Source organism: Calonectris borealis, chromosome 22 (assembly GCF_964195595.1).
Source record: "Calonectris borealis chromosome 22, bCalBor7.hap1.2, whole genome shotgun sequence".
Classification (NCBI taxonomy): Eukaryota; Metazoa; Chordata; class Aves; order Procellariiformes; family Procellariidae; genus Calonectris; species Calonectris borealis.
In genome coordinates, this window is record NC_134333.1 from 1379317 (window position 1) to 1396868 (window position 17552).

Sequence of the window (17552 nt, forward strand, 5' to 3'; positions counted from 1 at the left end):
CTTTCTGCTAATTTCTTTGACGGTGATTCTTTAAGTGGCCTCTAAACCACTCACTCGTGACACACTTAACAGAATCATCTGGTGAGCGAGAGCTGGGCACATGAAGTTCAACACGGCCAAGCCAAGGTCCTGCACCTGGGTTGGGGCAATCTCCAATATCAATACAGGGGATGAATGGGTTGAGAGCAGCCCTGCGGAGAAGAACTTGGGGATACTGGTGGATGAAAAACTGAGCAGGCAATGTGCACTCACAGCCCAGAAAGTCAGCCATATCCTGGGCTGCATCAAAAGAAGCGTGGCCAGCAGATAGAGGGAGGTGATTCTGCCCCTCTGCGCCGCTCTGGTGAGACCCCACCTACAGTACTGCATCCAGCTCTGGGGCCTCCAGTACAAGAAAGACATGGACCTGCTGGAATGGGTCCAGAGTAAGGCCACGGAAATGATCAGGGGGCTGGAACACCTCTCCTATCAAGACAGGCTGAAAGAGTTGGGGTTATTCAGCATGGAGAGGGGAAGGCTCTGGGGAGACCTTACTGCGGCCTTTCACTATACACAGGGGGCTATAGGCAAGACAGAAAGACTCTTTAACAGGGTCTGTAGCGACAGGACAAGGGGCAACAGTTTTAAACTGAAAGAAGGTAGATTTAAACTAGACATAAGGAAGACATTTTTTACCAAGAGGGTGGTGAGACACTGGAAGAGGTTGCCCAGAGAAGTTGTGGATGCCCCATGATTGGAAAGATTCAAGGTATAAGACGGGTATAAGGATTTACATGAATTCCAGAAGCTAAACAGAGTTCATTCCATCCTGGCTGCCGGAATGGTCACAACTAGACCCCAAGAACTGGCCTAAGGATTTTCTTTTCAATCTATAGTACAGCAAAGATGATACATAAGTCTGAAGTAGTCATGTTGACTCTAGCTACAGTCCTGGAGCAAGAGGAACACCTCCAGAAGACAGCTCTTTCCACAGCTCCTTGAGACATCCCTGGCCACTACACTCATCAGGCACGATTTTCTCTGCTACATGTCTAGATTTGCAGCATTGTTATTTTTTAGCTGCACTGTGGCTGACCTTTACTTGTCACATTCCAGAGTCCCTCTAGATGCACGGGGTGCAACCAGGGCGTGAATCACGTAAGTCTTCACTCCATTCCTGACTTCCAAGTTCCGACTGTCCACAATGAGGCAAACGTCATTCACTCCTCGGCTCCCATAAATCCACAAATTCCCTCTGTGTTGTGGTGGGACGCTCCAGCCTGTTTGTTCCGGGGACCACAACCGCAGACAACAGGAACAAAACCGCATCATTTGGCTCCCTCTACAGTTCTCCATCAGTACCGCAGACAGTCTTGCAAATCCAGACACCGCTGTTCACATTTACACATATCATAATTGTTAAAACAGTTTCCCACATTTTCCTTTTTCTTCCTTTTACAGCTAATGTAGCAATAGAAGTTCTTCTTGCGCCCTTGACATCCCTTGCAAAGCTGAACTTGAGGTGAGCGCTGGCTTTCCTAACACTGTTCCTACGTGCCCTGGCAATGTTTCTAAATCTTATTTGTAGCCTGTTCCTGCTGGCCACATCCATTTTCCCAAACTCTGCTAGCCGCCAAAATTGAGATGCCCCACCCAAATTGCCTGCTGGGAGTAGACTTTGGCTCATGCTAAATTCTGACTTGTTCCTGGGGGTTTCCCTGGGCCGCTTACCAGACTGCTGACAGTTTAGGAGTTTTGGCTTGTGTTCCAGCGCCTGGAAGTGTGGAGTTACCACTGCAGCAGCAACTTCCGAGGTGAATTCTTTTTCACCCTGGTCCTAGGGCCATCATTAAGACATTGCCTTAATTCCGTCTATTTACACAAGTGAAAGTATGGGTCTTAAACATGCAGTGGGAAAGACAGGAAAGCAAGAGAAAAAGCAAAGAATTCAGGCAGTATTCATTTGGTCTACAGCTACCAGCACTCCAGAAGGACACATTTCCTCTAGATCATATGTCATAGCTGCCAGCCCCGTGCAGATGTCTTCAATACCCTAAAATATTGTTCAAGACCTGTGTTTAGGGACTAAAATGGCACTCTAGGTATGCCTAATGTGGTGTGGGTGCCTAAACGCCCCTTCTAGTCATGGGAGAGCTTCCAAACACAGTCACTGCAGCTGAGGGTTGTTCAGCACTGCCCAAGCAGACAACGTCTGGCTGGATGAAGTGTTCTCTGAACTCAGCCATGGCAGTGACTAAATCCCCACGGACAACACTGTGAATTCAGATTCCGTGGCTGCCATGGAGATTCTCTCATGAAATGTGCGCATTGGATGTCCTTACTCAGTGCTAAATGCTACCGAAGACACTGCAGTGTCCTTGTTGGAACGAACCTTGGGATTGTGACTCACTCAATAGTTATGAGATGGAAAAGGCTTCCTGCTGAAGGCAACTGGGTTCCCTCTGGTACTCTCAGGTTCTCTGGGCGTTGGAGACATGGTCCTGATTCCTGATGCAGCGTTGTAGGGTTCCTTCCCAAAGTCCTTCTGGAACTCTGGGTACCCCCCAATGTCCTTAAATGTCCCTAGTTACAGAATTGGGTAGGGAATACCTTGTGGATGAGTAGCCCATTCCAACCGCACTACCATTTTCTGATTTGCTGTCACCATTTTTGGCACTCCCAATGACCTTGATATGGACACGGAACATGGAATTATGGAGCTTCTTGTGGCATTTTAGACACAGGGAGACATTATTGTATTTTTTTTTTTTCTCTTATGCAAATTTTGTAACAGAATTGTTTCCTTAGGTTTGGAAAGTATCACACAGAACTGCAGCAGGATGTTTTGATGACCTAGACCATACCAGACCAATACAACCAGTGGAAAACTGTAATATTCATTTTCTAAGAACAGGACAGATTGACGAGTGTTTGTGGATACTGAACTTGATAAAAAAATGAAATATCCAGAAGAATATTGAGGAAGATGTTGAAAGGTATGGTTTATCTCACTTGGCAGTATTTTTGGAAACCTGTAGGGTCAGAAAGTGATATTCCAGCCAACAGAAACAAGTGATGATTTAGAAACCTTCAGCCAAAAGAAAAAAGGAAAAGAAGCATTCTCGGGTGGGTGACCATTTCATCACCCAAGATGACAAATACCATCCTAGGAAATATAACGGATACTGAAAGAAATCATGAGAAGAAATGTAGTTTTTATTTTAATGCACTGATAGTTATTAAAAGTATCAATTTCTCTTCTTTCTCTTCCTCTCTTCTCTCCTCTCTCCTTTTTTTCCTTTCTTTCTGTTTTTAGGGGTTGGGGTTCTTTTGTTCTTTTTTGTTTGGGGTTTTTTTTTTTCGGGTTCTATCTGTTAAAGAGTTCCTTCAGAAGCTAAAAGAACACAAGGCTGAGGAACAAGAAAGTGATCTGCCAGGGACCTGGTGTTACTTGTTAAATTAAATATTGTTGCACACACAATTGACCTCAGTGTAGACACATATATCTGGACACATTAATCCCAGAGTCAGGGTTCAAAGTAATTGAGATGAACTATAATGTAAGAGGATTTCTCTCTCTCTCTCTCTCGACCACAGACTACTGTCTCAGTTCTGGACAATCGTATTGAAATATCTTTATTTCATTCAGATAGAATATCCAAAAGAGTAACACTTCAAAAGAGAATAAAAATTATTCCTGTTTCATGAACCATATTTCAATAGAAAAGATCAGGGAAATTTTCCCACCTACCTTGCTGCAGGACAGTTTGCATTTGTAATTCTTACAGGCAGACTGCTAAGGCTATCAGTAGAATTTCTGCCCTTCTTATCCCAAAATATACTGTACGAATGGAAAGTAAAAAAATACCTAAGGAAATTTGGTATTCAGTTACACTACAGTGAATATCTAACAGACTGACAGCATGCCTGTTTGTCTACCTATTCATCCTGCCTGCTGTAATTTTCTTCATATCCTTTGTGCATTAATGTCCATCCTAGTATCTTCATCCTGGACCAATCTTAGAGGATAGAAGAGAGTTATAAAATAATCTTTTCTATTTTGACCAAAATGAATCTGATTTACCTCTTAGAAATTGATTTCAGCCTTCCCTGATATCAAAGGGGAAATTCTAATTGTAACTGCTCAGCAGTGGTAATTTGTGACCAGGGAATGATCTGGCACAGAGGGCAAGAAGACCCAGCTACAAGAAGGGGTTAAACTGGCTGGAAGCAGGGATGCCAGAGACAGAAGACTCCTTGCCAGGGAGTGAAGTTTCCCCTGGTGATGAGATAAGAAACAGCCTCAGCGTTGTCTTGTAGCCATCCTGGAATGGGAGGGCTCAGGGGCCCAAGCTCGGGGGCCACCTTTGGGCAGCAGAGCTGGGCTGGGGGATGGACCCGTGGCTGGGCTGAGGTGCCCCATGCGACCGCTCACAGGATCGGTGCTGGTGCAAGTGGATATAAAAATCTGCTTGTGACGCATCTTGGCAGACTCCATGTAGAACTGCGTATTGCGGTAGGACTCTGCCCAATGCATTGTTCATTAATTTTTTCTTTTGCATTTAAGCACAAATGTGTTTAATTCGACTCGAGGGGTACCACAAAAATTCCTCAACAATATGATGCACCCCCACTTGAAGCGCTTTCGCTCTGTAGCTGAATCAGGTCTTCCAGTGCATAAACCTTCTCCAGATGGTTGTGCCTCTGCTCTGCCTGCCCGTGTACTGCTGAAAGATGAACCTCCATCTGGAAATAATATGAGATGAGTCAGTTGTCCCACTGTTTACTTTTCCTGCTGGAATAACAAGTGTCCCTTGGCACTACTGCATTTGGGAATTTACCATTAACAGTCCACAACATCTCATATGTTTTGCAGATTTTCAGACTATGACACAACTAGAACAGAGTGAAAACAAAATGTCATGGTTTAACCCCAATCGGCAACTAAGCACCACATCACCGCTGGCTCGGCCTCCCGCCCTGCCCCTGGTGGGATGGGGGAGAGAATCTGAAGAGCAAATGTAAGAAAATCCGTGGGTTGAGATAAGAACAGTTTAATACTTGAAATATAATACAATAAAATAATACTAATACTAATACTAATACTAATACTAATACCAATACCAATACCAATACCAATACCAATACCAATACTAATACCACTACTAATACTAATACTAATACTACTAATGATGATGATGATGATGATGATGATGTAATGAAAAGTAAAACAATGAGGGGGGGGAAGGGAACAAAACCCAGGGAAAAAGAACAAGTGATGCAACCACCTGCTGACCAACGCCCAGCCACTCCCCAAGCAGCGATCACTGCCCCCCCCGGCCAACTCCCCCCCAGCTTATATACTAAGCATGACGTCATGTGGTATGGAATATCCCTTTGGCCAGTTGGGTTAGCTGTCCTGGCTGTGCCCCCTCCCAACTCCTTGTGCACCTGGCAGAGCATGGGAAGCTGAAAAGTCCTTGAGTACCGTAAGCACTGCTTAGCAACAATGAAAACATCAGTGTGTTATCAACATTCTTCTCATAATAAATCCAAAACACAGCACTATACCAGCTGCTGGGAAGAAAATTAACTCTATCCCAGCAGAAACCAGGACACAGAATTTTCAGTCTGAAATAAGATCTTTACAAGTAGTTTTCCTATTTGTCTTTAAAATTTATTTTCTCTGTTACTTTGTTTCCCATTATCAGTCAAAATGGCAAGAAGCTGCTTATTTTTGTGTGACTACTATTTACATTAAAATGATTAATTTTTCCTAAATTATGTTCTATAGATGTCTATACTTTGACTGTATAAATACATGTATTTTACACATTGGCAACTGAATTTTACATCTTAAAACAGACTGGAACAGGCCAGAGCCCTCAAACTCACATCAATCATGTTTAAACTTTAGTTAATTACTGAAACTCCATGCACGCCCTTACTTCATGAACATTTGTGTGCATTGTTATTGAAAGCAGAAAAAATAAGAATGGTCGTGGGTGGAATAACATTATAAAAAGAATCTTTTAGAAAGAAAATACGTAGACATGTTTTTACACATTGCAAAAAAAGGGGACCAAATTTTGGCATTACAAGAAGTTCCTCAAACTTTGCTGAAGAAATAAACAACCTTTACTGCTCAAGTAACCCTGAGGATACTGTAGTTCTTGTGATCCAGTTAATGTCAAAAGACCTGCTGGGTCTGTGACGAACCCTAAGAGGGCCCTGCAAGGAGTACAGGGAGTACAGCTGAAGTAGTGTTCAAGTGCAGTTACAGACCAAAGGGTGGCGTCATCTCTTGAGGTGGAGTTGTTGAAAGATTGGTTGCCAGAGGCATTCCTGTTTCTGACCAGTGACTCTATTAGTTGAGACGTACTCTGGAATACCAGATGTTGGGGTGATGAGTCCCACCCACTGTATACTTTGGTTTTCATTGTCCAGGTCTGGTGCTGATGCTGAGTTGTTAGAAGAAATTGTACACTGTGCCATTAGGTGTTCTCTGAACTGCAGAGATGCTTTTCTTACCCATTATCCTGCTTTCTTTCTTTCCACTCACAGCTCTGGAGTTTGAATGCTTCAGCTGTCTTAGGCAGGGATTTAGTCATCTCGTACGGTTTTCTAACATACTTGGCACTATAGGGTATTTCAGACAACCCTCAGCTGATGCTCCAGAAGGCTTTGCTACCTGCCAAGCTTGTCTGGATGGCTGGAGCATCCCAGGTGGTAAAAAGCACCTAGGTTGAGGCAACTGAATTTCCCAGCCTTTATCTCAAACTGAAGCCCGTCTCTAACCTTGCAATATTTGATATCTGCCTACGCAGGTAACCCATCTGTGGCCAGGCTTCAGTTCCGTTGCAGTGTTTAGGCCTCCCCTTAGCCTTGGTGCTCTACCCTGGCTTGGCTAGTCCTTGGCATGGCTGCAGTCTAATCTAGCTCTGGAACTCTACAGAGATTCTGGTTAAAGTTTCAAAGCCCACTTGTTATCTCCAGAGAGAGTCTGAGACTTTTAGTTGGCCTGTGATTACTAGTAAATCATGTCTCGGGCTTGACGTGTCCTTAAAAAGTTTACATTCCTTATTTACAAGCTGAACAAGGTTCACCAGACTCCATATGATCTTTTGATCTACTCCCGGAAGTTAATCCTGCCCTCCGAGAACAACTCTCTGGGCATGGATGACCATGCGTTCACACTGATGAGATACTTTGGAGAGCACTGGCCATATCCACACATGTAGGACTTGTCCAGAGATTTCTTCTCAGATCCACACGGCATCTCTTTGGTTCAAATACACACTAGTGCCCCAAATAATGGAAAGGCTTGTTCAAATGATAAAATGAAAAGAACTTGAAAATTGGGCTTCCTGTTTGTTCTCACCTTTACACAGATCTGATAACAAAGACCACTGTAGAGTGAAATGTGTTTACCACTGCATGCTGTCTGTGGTTGGAAACTCCGCAGACCTCAACTCACAAGGACATACCTCCTTTTTACTTTCTCTTGCTGGGTAGTTTATTCTGCTTGCCATCCTGGCTCCCTGACAACTCTCAGCCCTTTACTTCACACAGTCAGGGTGATTCAGGTGTCTGTGCAATGGGACCTAGAGCCATTTGAGACATCCTTAGGTGCCCCAGCTGGCCGCCAGCCCCTGTCACAAAGGATGCAAGATTCTTCCAGTTGCATACAACAGTCCTATACAGGCGACTTGAACATTCTGCAGCACCAAAAGTCACCAGATAAGCAAGGTTAAGCAACTGGTTTGTGTCCCTGAGCTCATGTAGAGCTGAGTGCCACGGTTTCTTTCCTTTGTTGGGCTGAGTCCTGTACATGTTCACGGCACCTCAGTGGAAGTGACATGAATGGAGATGACAGGGCTGCAGGAAGGAGGCTTCTTGAATAGGTGCCACAGTGACCAGGACAAGGAGTAAGAGGCCTGAAGGAAGATGTGATCTGGGGGTGTTTGGGGAGAGGTTGTCTCCCCTAATACAAACCCTGTAGTTGTTAAACCTTTATGTCTGCAAGCTGGAGTCCTTGAACAAGGCATGGGGAGCATGAGGGGCAGGGAGGAGGGTCCTCGCTAACATATGGTGCAGCAGTGCGCTGCGGTGAGCATTAAGCCCTTTCAAATCAGTAGGATTTGCTCCACTGTAGGATCTCTTTAACCTGTAGAAAGGCCCTGCAAGGCTTGCTCCCAGCTGTGTTTTCCTCCTGCCAGAGTGATCTTGACAGGAAGGGAGAGAGAAGGGGAAATCAGTTCTCCCTAGGTTGCCTCCTTCCCTTTCCCTACCCATTTCAATGGAAACTCTTACACTCCTAAAGCTTCTGAAAATTTGGAAGTGGAACTTCTTAAAGAAAATGAGCCTACTCCAGGTACCCTCTGCCCCCAGCTGAGGGAAGAGGCACGTCTGGAAGCTTATTCACGCCAGAATAGATCTGGGTGGATGGCACAAGTTTGCACATGAGCTTGATCACAAAAGTAGCGTGAGAATACAGAGCTTGTACGGTACGCCAGACCACAGGATGCAGACACTCAAAGCCTGGAGCGTGTGCCCCTACCGGTGTTCAGCTGCCTGAGTTAAGCAGTTTAGATGGTCGAGTCCAAGGTCAGCTCCCTTGCTGATACGAGCTGTTGTGAAGAAAGCAAGAAGCAAGGGCCCATCCCCACTGTTACCTGACTTGCTGGGTGACCACTGACTGTGCCTGATCCTAACCACTGTCTCTGGTCCCAGTCCTGACCCTGACTTACCCCTCAGCATCCTGGCTCCTTGTTGGTGAGGTCACTGCTCCCACCCACCTTACTGTTGCATTTGGCTCCCAACTCCCCTTCCCTTGTGGAGCAGCTGGCCTTTGCTGCTCCCTGGCAGGGCCCTCCACACTCAGATCTGCTGGACCCGTGCAGGCTTAAGAAACCAGTGGAAACGTGGTACCCCAAATGCTTCCGTGGATTTGTACCCGGGGCCACAACCTCTCCACAGCTCAGTTCCCCTCCTTTCTGAGCAGCGCTGTCTGCCAGGGATGAATTCACAAATGAAAGCATAGGGTGAATGCTGGAGAACTTGAGAGCATGTATGTGTGCGAGAGGCAGGGGGTAGCTACAACAATCCCCTCAGCAGCAGCACACAGCTGCCCTCCAGCCCTGTGGCAACTCCTTGTACCATCAGCTGGGTTGTTCACCTGGCTGCTTCCTATTCTGGATGCAAGAGACTCTGCTGTCCTGTCTGGACAGAAAGTATGTGAGCATCCGAGCAGACTACCTTTATGCCACACTAAGACCAGGTATTATTTCATTGCATTTCAAAAGAGGCCCAGACTTGACGAGGCTGACGTCCTCCAGAGATGCTCAGAAGAGCGATACTGGAGGTCCAGCGCCCCAAAACCATTCACCGCCATCAAGTGGTCTCCACCAAGAGTCAGTGAGAACCTGCAAGTATGCATCCCAGCTGGACAGAAGTTTTGGGAAGGTGAAGCTAGGTTAAGGGGTCAGCAGTTCATTGTTTGTGGCACTTTTTGACCAAGCATGCCGCTTACTCATCACCTGTGGTGAGGAAAGGAAGATCCGAGAGGCAGGGAAGTGTTCCCTAGCTGCTCAAATGCAGCATGTAGCACCTACACGTGGGACTCATTTGCCTACTGAGAAACATCAGGACTATTGGAGACAACATGGGGTGTTCGGCCAGTTCTTGAAGGTAGTCATGGGCCAATCTACCAGCAGCACGTGAATGTTGGTTCACTCACTTCCTCAAAGAACGTGATCTCCATGACTGTAGTGAGACTGGTCGCACTGTGGCAGAATTTGAACAAAGGCAGCTAGAACTGTCTGTGCTGATCGAGGCTGTCACACTGTCAGCACGGCCCTTGGAGTGGTCTTGTCCGAGAATCACACCAATCCTGAGAGGCAGGCTGCAGGAAGCTGCCCAGGTTTGCTGGAGAAGCGAGAGTTCAGTGCTGTGCACACTCCCAGTGCTCTGGGAGCAGCACACCTGAAGTCCAGTGCAATGTGGCCCCTTGAGTGTCTAGAGACCACCAGTGAGGTAGGTTGTCTCGACCAGGGGCTGACTGCCAGGGAGCATGAGCACGGGGCTGGCTCATGCAAGGAGGGTGGAGACGGAGCGTCCCAGCGCAGCAGACGAGAGGAAACACCCCCGTCAGAAGTAGGCGTGGAAGTTTGAGCTTGTCTGCCAGCTCTTCCCATTCCTCGGCTGGCCAGTGTGTCGGCTTTGCTTCTTTGCAATCCCCCACCCAATTAACAGCCTGGCACTAATCGGTATAGGGACCTGCGCCCAGCCTCCGAATCTGCAGCCAGTGCTGCAGGCCTGGCAGGGGGACAGGTTCCTGGAGGGCGAGAGCCACCTCCTCGGGCACACGGACACTGCCCCGGCTGCAGGGGCCCTTGGCAGCTGCTGCCCGCTGCATCCAGGTGGGACCGAGCGGGAGGGCTGGCGGCGGGGAGGCCCGGCAGACTCCGCCTGGCCAGGAGCAGTCCCGCCGAGCGATGCGCGGTCCCTCCCCTGGCCGTGCCCGGAGCACCCTGCGGCGGCGAGGGACGCTGCCCCCGCCCAGGACGCCCTCCCCGCCCGGGCGCTGGCGGGGCAGGGCGCGCAGACGCTGCCGGGGCTGCAGCAGCTCATGCGGGGCGGCGTCCCGCAGCGCGGGTGGCAGACGCTCCCGCCCACTCGCCCCTTCGGCTTCCGAGGGACCCCGGCCAGACCCCCGCCCCCGGGGGTGCCCCCTCTGCCCTCCCCATCCCACAGCCTCCCAGGCTACCCGGCATCCCGGATCCCCGCTGCCCCCACGGCCCCCGGGGGACCGGGGGGGTGCTCGGGAGGAGCTTTGCAGCGATCCCGGTTGGGGGTGGGGGTGTCTCCGCCCCCCGGCCCTGCCTCCCCGCCCTCCGTCCGTCTGTCCGTCCGCCCGCCCCTCCGCCGCTCTCTCCATCGCAGCCATTCCTCTGCTTACCCAGCCCTGCATCTTCCCGTCTGCCCGAGCATCTCTTGCTCTGTCCCTCCACCCCCCGTTCTGCCCGTTTCTCATCCGCCTGCCCCTCACTCTCCCCCCTTCCTGGCACCCAGGCATCCAGGTTTTCCCTCTGTCCATCCTCACCCCCGAAGGGAGAGAACCCAGGTGTCCAGGCTCCCTCTCTGTCCACCTTTCCCCAGCATGCAGACGAGCCAGGTAGTCAGGCCTCACCCCTCTCTGTCCCCAGGCTGGCTGGGCATCGTCTGGCCGCAAGATGCTTGCTGAAGAGGTTGTTGCCAGAGGCTGCGAGTGGGTCCGGGGACGAACCAAGGCATCGCGCGGTTGAGATCAGCCTCACTTCGGGGATCATCTGCCCCTTTACCAGCTATGTGGGGGTTTGCACATCACAGAGGGTCACCTGGTACCGAGGTAAGGAAAGACACTTGCGGGAAAGAGCTGGTGGGGCAGCTCCATGGGATGTTCTCATTCCACTGGAGCTGGAACCCCAGCCACAGGCCACCCCCAGTCTCACGGGGCAGGTCCCATCACCACCAGGTGCTTCTTTCCCACGCGCTTAATTCAGCCCCTTTCCCTGTTTGCCCTCGAAGGGCCCTGGCACTGTTGCCACCCCGCCGGTCACTCATCCCCTGCCAGATCGTTGAGCTTCGTGGCTCCAGTAGAGTCTCTTCCTGCTATCCTAGGACCATCTGGGTCCCACCTGGCTGGCTGACAGCAGTGTGTCAGTCATGGCTTGCCCTCCATCGACTCGCCCATGGCATTGCTGCCCTGCCCCAGCGGGGGGCTTGCTCAAAAGGTATGGGGTAATCTAATGTCTGATAGGAGGGTTATGCTGCCATGTCTTGCCCATGGCGTGGAAACCAATGAATTTTGCCTTTAACCCTTCCCTTAGTTACCCTTAAACCTGAAAGTCCTTCAGCGAATACGAGACCCAGCTCAGGGAAACCCAGGGAGGGGACAAGGACGGTGCTGGATCATAAATACACATTTGGATAAGATGTGTTGGGGGGTTATCAAGAGAGGTCTTGGGACATGGCTGGGCAGGAATGCCAGGAGAAGAGGCAATGGTCAAAGTTGGGGGTGAGTTAGGGGTGTCCAGAAAGCTCTGTGGGTGGGAGTGCTTTGGGGACATGCAGGAAGGAGCTTAGAGTGCAGGTAGCTGCCTAAAGAAGAGCAGAGATAATGTTCTGGGGTCAGCTTCCTGTGATTCTCCCAACCCTCCTGTTCACATCTTCTCCATGTAAACCACCAGCACCACCTATTTCTTCTCTCAGGTATGTGGATCCCACGGAATTTGTTTTGTGCTCTCCAATTTTTGGGCCTTGGTTCACCGAAGCCTTTGCTGAGTGCCAGGAGCTGGTGGTGCTGCAGAATGTAGATGGCTCCTGGGCCCTCAGCTCAGGCTTGGCCTCTGTGCTGGAAATGGATGAGGCTGAAATCAAGGGAAAGATGCCTGGTGAGGTAAGGGGAGAACCTCTTATGGTGGCAGCGTGTCATCCTGGGGCAGTGGGAACCCCTTGGCTGGTGGCAACACTGGCATCCCAAGGGCAGCCAGAGGAGAATGAAGGGATCAGAAACCAGAAGCCACAAAAGAAGGGGTGGGAAGCAGTGAGGGGGCAGGGAGGATGCTCAGCACTGCATGCTGGTCTGAGTCATTGTTCTCCTTCAGGTCGTGGAGCCAAGCATCTGGGCCACAGTGCTGGCTGTGACCTGGCTGCACAGAAACGACAAGTGTTACCAAGGCCTCTGTGAGTTGCTGGAGCTCAAGGCTGTGACCTGGCTGTGCAGCCGAACTGGTGAGTCTTGAGGGTCCTTTTCCTGCTGATCCCCACAGCACAGTCTCCTCCCTTCTCTCTCCAGTGGGACCTGCCTCACCCCTTCGCAGGACCACAATTTCCTGGGGGCAGTTGAAGGAGTCCTGTGTCCCCTTTCTCCTTTCCATCTGTGGACTCTCCCTCCTGCCTGACTCCCCTAGTGCCCCTGTCCCAGCTGGACAAGTGCCTGGAGGCAGCCAACACCCTCCTTGGGAGCAGCGTGGAGCCAAGTGTCTTCAGGCTCTGAGCTCACCCCATGCCTTGTGGTACAGACCAGCAGCACCTGCAGAGCTAAAAAGGGCCAGAAAGTAGAGCCTAAATTCACTACCATGCTGGGATACCACTGTTGCTACCGGCTGGGGTCTTACGTTACAGATGAATTCTCACTGCTTATGTCTTCTACTAGTTGGGCTGAACCTGTACCATGCTGGACTCCTCAAGAGAAAAGCTCTAGTTCAGAGCCTCCAGCGTGTCTGGTTTGGGCAGAGGTGGGAGTGGGAAGGAAGCATCACATTCCCCCGTGGTTGCCCTTCCCGAATTAGGCTTTGGCAAAATGGGCTACTGGCCTCCACAAAGATGGCGCTTAGGGACATCGTTTAGTGGTGGACTTGATAGTGTTGGACTCGATGATCTTAAGGGTCTTTTCCAACCTAAATGATTCTATGATTCTATGGTTTTTGTCTTGACAAGAGAGTGCTGTGCACACCAGAGGAGTGTTTAGAGGTGTCAACAGCAGGCACAACAGCAGTGGCTCCCAATGAAGGACTCCTGCTGCACCCCACTTGCTGACCTCTTTGCTTTACCCCAAAAGACCAGGCTGTGTCAGGAACGCCCATATCTGCATTGCCATGTAAAACAATGGTTTTGGAAGTAAAACTCTCATCTACATCAGACCCAGCCCACCATAATGTCCAAGAGAGCTCATGTGGGGCGAGGTTGCTTTGAAAACTGTCAGCATGTTGGAGGTAGAACTGCAGGAGCTTTGATCAGCAAACCAGTCATGCAATGTACTCCCTCCTGCCCCAGGGCCCTGAATTCATGGGTCTCAGCCCATGTTGGCAAAGTCTCTGATTCATTTTCCAATAAACGGTGAATCTTCTGTAAGCCAAAAGGTGTGACATAGCCTTTATTTCAGTTGGGCTCATGATCCTTCCTTGCAGGGGCCATCTATGAGTCACCAGGAGGGGCATGAAAGGACGTCGCTTCCCAGAGAGCTGTGGATTGCAATACAGTACATAAGGTGCTGCCATTGCTCTTGGGAGAGCACAGACCTGTTCTAGGTTAGCAAGACAAGAGCTGAGGACTTGCCAGGCTTTTTCTAGACTTCTTTTAGCTTGAACTTATTTCAGCTTGATCTTAGCGGTAGCGGCTGTAGCAACACTTCACCCAGCAGATAGATGGCTGATGTCTAACTTATCCCAGCTGCAACAGAAAAGGTGTCAGGTGATTAATGTCCAACTTGGTTTTAGCTTTAACTTTTTAACTCCGTTGGAGCATGCGACTCTGAAAATAAATGCTGTTCTCCCTTTAAGCTTCACCTCTGCTGTCTGGAGCAGACACAGCACAAATGTCTGTGTGCACTGGCAACCCCCTCCTGCCCTGGAGGTCAGTGGGGAGACAGTGTCACCAACAGTGACAGAGGGGTCACCTTCCCCAGAGATGCAAATGGGACGGGGCTGAGAGGAATGTGCCCTCCCACACTCCTTAGGGTGTAGAAGGAGGAAAGAAGGGCATTGGGGACCTCACATTTTGGAGAGGTGAATCACGACTGGAGGAAAATACTGGTAGCTCAGCTTACTTCAGCCACCAACAAATGCATTGTTGATCCAGGGAGAGGTTTTGGCTTCTTCCCTCCAAGAGACTCCCAAGGGTGACTCATCTGATCATAGTTTGTTGGTCTCCATGGCCTGGAGAGGATACCAGACTCTGCTTCTTTCTCCCCATTGACCATTGGCAGAGGCTGAAAAGGCAACCTCAGTCACCCACAGCTGCCCAATTCTGAAGGAGTCAATCCCATTATAGTCTTCTGCAGGATGTGAGCTGAACCCCCTTTCTGGAGCCTCACCAGGCTCTGCTGCATCAGCTTGGAAAAGCCTGTGCTTGTTGCCCCACCTCAGTTTCTCTTTTTCTCAGAGCAGGCTGAAATGCTTTGGAGGTCTGGGGAGGGACAGCCATTGCCTGAGGTGTTGAAACAGTTTGCACCAGCTCAGAGCTTTCATCCTCCACAGGGATACCCTTATGCAGTGCTCCCTCCCTGAAATCCCAAGGGAGACACCCTCCAGGACACTGATTATTTCCGTAACACTAGGAAATGGCAGTCAGGTGCTTCAGGCCCAGAGCTCCAGCTATGGAAGGAAGAGTGAAAGAGCTGAACGTTCTGTTGGCCTTCCTGTGAGATAAGGGTTTTCAGAGAGAACAGGGAGGGAAGTGATATGGGGCAGAACAGGCGACACCCAGACCTGAGTCTTCCTTCCCAGGCACCACCACAGGAAAAGTCATCACTTTATGCTGAAGATTAGAGGAAAGTGCCATGTTTGCTGAGGCACATCTGGACTCTTCTGATTTAACCAGAGGTCTTTACACAGTGAAAACGAGAGGCAAAGATGTGTGGTTTAGTTCTGCCCTTTCCTGGATGTCTTTCTCCTGCTTACCCCTTCTGAAATTCTAGAAAGCATGGCTCTGGGACTTGAGTTACAGCTGTGCTGTTGTGGTGTTGGACCCAGCCCTGGGACACTTACACACCTCAGGTGAGATGCTGGAGGAGCTTGGCAAGAGTATAGGCCAAGGTGGCTGATACTTCTCACATCATCTCCCACTGGGCTGTTCCATAAAACACTCCCTCTCTCATCGTAACCTGGGTTTTCATCTCACTCCTTCAGGTTTTTAACACTTAACTCTCATCCATTTGCCCAGGAGATTTGGAAACTCTTCATTCACAGTGTTCAGTGGGGGAATCTCTCCTAATTCCACATGTCATCAGCATTTCCAGACACAATTCATCCCAGCCTGGGAGAAAGGTGTATTAGAGTTTGAGTGCATCACCTTTTTGAGCAGCCTATTCATCCCAGGATTTCTGTGGACCACCTAGGTGCTTTCATTCACCATCTCCATCTCCCTGTAAAGGCTCGAAAGTCATGGGGAGGAAATCAGCAGGGACATCATTGGGCTTATCCACAGTGTTGGGAAAACCCTAGGATGCGGTCTGTGCAGAGGGTTCTGTTCATCAAGTGTGGATGTGCCCTGAGCACGCACTCAGGCTCGTAATGGGTACTTACCACAAGCATGCTCTGGATGATGCCCCTTCCCCACTTCACCCTCTGTTCACTCAGCCTCTTACTGACAACGCTGAGCACAGAGCCCCAAAACCACAGCTGAAAGCTCAGAGGTACTCAATACCTGCAGTGCCTGTTCTTCTACTGACAGGAGAGAGGGCATCTGATGTGATATGACATCAGTTGTGTGATTTCCTCGGTTATTGGGGAGGAAAGTGTAAAGCTGAATTAGCCAGTGAGGAAAGAAACTGTGGTGACTATAAGTGCACGTGTAGAGATCTGTAATACCTGACATAGATTGTGGCATGTGGTTATGATAATCACAGCAATAGCAGGTGCTTTTATATCAGTTATGTTTGTTTAAATTTGCCGGTCTGTGTCTACAATGTAGCTGCGATATGATTAACTCTGACAATTGGCAGTGGATACCTATCAAAAACGGAGCCAGCCAGCCATGGTCACTATTAGCAGTATAGTGCTGTAGTTATGCAGGCACTTTCAGATGCCTTAGGACAAGCACTCTCAGATCCCTGAGAGCTACCAACCTGCTGAGGTCCACAAGACCTGCGTACTGCCCCTTAGATCTCAGAGCACGGGGGTTTCAAGATCACCCCACCCGACGTGTTGAGGTGGCCTGGAGAAGACCTTTGCCTCCTAGTCTGCACTAGGAGGTGCTGGTTTGCTATGATCCCACTAAGAAAAGCACTCAGGCCCTGTAAACTATCATTTAAAATGCTATTTATCAAAGCTAACTCTATAAAGAAAGAGAGGATAATATAGAAAATTTTATGTCCCTTCAGATGCTGGGAACACCAAGCTGTAAAGCATCAGCTGGGTCTCCAACCAGGGTGCAACACACCGCACAGAACCCGTGCGTGGAAAGGTCACTCGAACTACTGGAGGATTTTCTTCAAGGAAAACAATGGTATTCATCATTTCTATTGTCAAACAGAAAGGATGTTCACATGTTCAGACGAGAACTTCTTGCTGCGCTTTCAGACACAGGCAAGGACAGGCAGGAGCCGTAATCGCCAGCGCCGAGCACGCGCTGCCTGTGGGCTCCTCCGTTACAAGGAGCTGCTGAGGTTGTCCTGCGGCCGGGGCATTTGTGCAGCGCAGCCCAGCCTGACGGCCATGCTCTGCGTGCAGCACGGCACGGCACGGCACGGCACGGTGTTAATGTTAATCTTAATCAACATTAATCTTCAAAGTGTTATCATCTTGTGTATAGCCCTCACCCAGAACTGGGTTAAAAGACCAGTTAATAAGAAACCAGAATGATGAAGCTAGTGAGTGGGTGTTTGACTGGAGGAGATCAAGATGTATATGTTTTAATTTAAGAACACTATGGTGATAGATAGTTTAGTTTGTTGTGGATTCTATATTGCTCGCTTCTGTAATTTTAAACAATGAAGATTTGTTGCTTAGAAGTTAGATAACTAACAGGTGTGTGTTTGTAATTGTGTGGAGTAGTAATTAATTATAAGCTGTGTGTTTTAGAGGTAGTGA

The 17552-nt window shown here is 49.3% G+C and overlaps 2 pseudogenes; both read left to right on the plus strand.

Moving 5' to 3' along the window:
- LOC142091600 (epimerase family protein SDR39U1-like) overlaps window positions 1–6511 on the plus strand; it is a 334998-nt pseudogene extending 328487 nt beyond the window's left edge.
- The window catches only part of LOC142091706 (von Willebrand factor A domain-containing protein 5A-like), a 521312-nt pseudogene extending 507434 nt beyond the window's left edge, over window positions 1–13878 (plus strand).
- The last annotated feature ends 3674 nt before the right edge of the window (window positions 13879–17552 follow it).